Consider the following 3,474-nt stretch of genomic DNA (forward strand, 5'->3'; position numbering starts at 1 on the left):
GGTTAGGATAATAGCTAACAAGTCACATTGGAAAACACTCACATGGTATTTATCCCATTAGCTCACCAGTTAAAATATATCAATTGTATAGGACACAAAGCGACTTTTACGTAGATGCACAAAAAGACACACATCCTAATGTACACTGTCCCAGTTTCATACCCGGTAGCAAAGACCTGGTTGCACTGTAGAGCTTACTATGAAGGGATCAGTTAAATAAAATAAAAAGCATGCCTGAGGGCTGGGGATGTGGCTCAAGCGGTAGCGCGCTCGCCTGGCATGCGTGCGGCCTGGGTTGGATCCTCAGCACCACATACAAAGATGTTGTGTCCGCCGAAAACTAAAAAATAAATATTAAAAATTCTCTCTCTCTCTCTCTCTCTCTCTCTCTTAAAAAAAAGCATGCCTGAGATTTTCATTATGTAACAATAAGAATGACTGAACTATATCTATATGTTGTAATGTCTATTCCCCAAAACATAATATGGGGAAAATTATGAAAAAAATATTTTAAATATAACACATTTTAAAAATATTTTAGCTGCTATAGATAAATTATAAATCATATACTTTTCAACATTTCAAATATGTAAGTTAATATGCAAAAGTCTATTGGAAACAAATACTTAGCTAGAAAATGTATAAGTGCTCATCAGGAGAGAAAAATAAAATTACAAATAAAATTTAGAGAAATAATAAAATACCGAATGACTATTTATTATGAACATTAGAGTGACTATACTTGAAGTAAACAGAAAAATAAGGAAATTAGACATAATATTTTACTATTTATTGAACAATTTCTATATGTCTGACTCTGCACTATGCTCTCTTCTTTAATTATCACACTTATATAGTAACAGGTATTTTACAGAGGAGGAAATTGAAGCATCAGGAGGCAAAATTTTCAATGGTTACAAGAAAGAGGGGCAACAAGTGTTAATATGAGATAGCATCAAATCAAAAAGCTTCTGCATAGCAAAAGAAACAATTAGAACCCACAGAATGTGAGAAAATCTTCACCAGCCTCTCCTCTGTCAGAGGATTAATATTTAGAATATATAAAGAGCTAAAAAAACTTTACACCAAAAAATCAGATAACCCAATTAATAAATGGGCAAATGAACTAAATAGACACTTCTCAAAAAAGAAATACAAATGGCCAACAAATACATGAAAGAAGTGTCCAAAATCGTTAGAAACTAGGGAAATGCAAATCAACTACATTGGAATTTTATCTTACACCAGTCAGAATGGAAGTCATCAAGAATACAAGTAATAATAAATACTGGAGAGGATGTGGAGCAAACAGGAAGACTTTTACACTGTTTGTGAGACTGTAAATCAGTACAACCATCTGGAAACTGGTATGGTAGCTCCTCAAAAGACCTGGCATGGAAGCACCATATGACCCAGTTTTACCATTCCTCAGCATTTATCCTAAAGAATTAAAGTCGTCTTACTACAGTGATACAGGCATATCCCTGTTTATAGCTGCACAATTCACATTAGCCAAACTATGGGAAGAGCCTAGGTATTTGTCAATGGGTGAATAGATAAGAAAATGTGGTATATAAACACGATGAAGTTTTATTCAGCCATAAAGAAAAAAATGAAATTATGACATTTGTAAGAAAATAAACAGAGGTAGAGATCATTTGTTAAGCAAAATAGGTGAAACTCAGAAGGTTAAGGGTAGTGTATTTTCTCTGATATATAGAGGGTAGAGAGGAAAAGAAAAGTGGAGGAAGATCTCCTAAAAATCAAATAAAGATCAGTAGAGGAAAGGGACCAAGAGGTGGGAGGAATGGAGGGAGTGGGGAAATCTGGGAAGTGAAATTGGCCAAATTCTATTGCTATGTTGTGTGCCTGTATGAATATATAACAACAAATCACATCAATATGCACAACTATAATGCACCAATAAAAATGTGGAAAAAAATAAAAGAGTAAAACATGTAGCATTTGGTCACAGAAAAAAAGAAAGAAAGAAAATAAGAATAAGGAGCCAAACCAGAATTAATAGCTAGGCGGATAATTGTCTGAGTTCAAAGACCATTTCCGTCTTCTTCATTGTCTTGCCTCATGACAATTTCAAGAGAGAGTCCGACATGGAAATATGCAGAAGAAGATAATAATGTAAAAACCAATTTCAGCCTAGAGCTTCTATGAATCATTTTAGTTTTGAATTTCCAAATACTAATTACCTTGGGGAATCTAACGCAGCAGAACAAACGCTCATGTTGGACTCGCACTGCTCCATTTTATATAAGGGGACAATGGATGGGGATGAGACCTCGCACCCTTGCATTATGCTTGACACATCTTAGGCACCAACTGATCATTTTCCAAATTAAGAAAAAAATGGTTCAATCAGTAGAAATATTTATGTTGAGGCTGAAGTGAAATAGAATGAAACTCAAGTTTCAAACAATAGGCACGCCTAGATACAGATGGCTTGAACAGAAAGCTAATCTGTCACAGATGATAGAATTAGAAAGAATTTGCTTTATTTGGATATTTGAGCAAGTATTAAAAGAGAATTAGTAGAAGAGTTACATATGGTTCCAACAGTGAATTGGATTTAAGACCACAGAAGAGGCCAAGTTAAACACACAGGGTAATGTTCGGTCAGCTCCACGGACAGCTACCTTATTGAGACCACTATCCTGTGGCAGCTGCATCACATATCTTCCGCCAGACTAAACTAAAAGACATAATCTGGACCTTAAAGAGCTCATGCTTCCTGGGTCAGGTCTTGCTCCTCACTGTAAGAGCACTCTATCTTTCCAAAGATCCACAGCATGTTATGTCTGTACGCTAAGGGTAGGTATGCATTCTAGCTTAGGAAGTTTCATGATTGAGAAGCTGATTTCAGGGAAAACCTGAGGGTCATCTTCACAAATGCCACCTGGATCAATTCCCCTTAGTCCTCCCTTTAACATCTGTGCTAGGTTTGAGGCGGTACCCCTGATGCCTAGAATAAAAATTCCATCAACCATTTATGGAATATAGAACTATTTTCCCTAAAACCAAACTTTTATCAGAAATGCCAGGATTTTCCTACAGTGTGTTAAGTTTGTATCTTTTTCCATTCATCATCTACTACACTATAAACATGCAATGTTTTCCAACTCGATGTTAACAGGAAATGGAAAAAAAAAAGAGAAAAAGGATCTTTATGAGAGAGAATAGGCAAGTCAGGTCACTATATAGGATGGAGGTTGAACAGTGCAATTGGAATGACAATGTAGGTTGCTGCTTAGGCATTAGAGCAGAAACCACATTCAAATGGCTCAAGCCACTGGCCAGAAATAAGGACTTAGCTTACAGGAATTAATTGATTAATTAATCCCACGTAGGAGACTAGGATCCCTGCTTTTTACGCTGCTTCTTTAAATATCCTTTCCAGTATTTGCTTTCAAACTTCAAGATACACACACACACACACACACACACACACACACACATATA

This window comes from Marmota marmota, unplaced genomic scaffold, assembly GCF_001458135.2.
Source record: "Marmota marmota marmota unplaced genomic scaffold, marMar, whole genome shotgun sequence".
Lineage (NCBI taxonomy): Eukaryota > Metazoa > Chordata > Mammalia > Rodentia > Sciuridae > Marmota > Marmota marmota.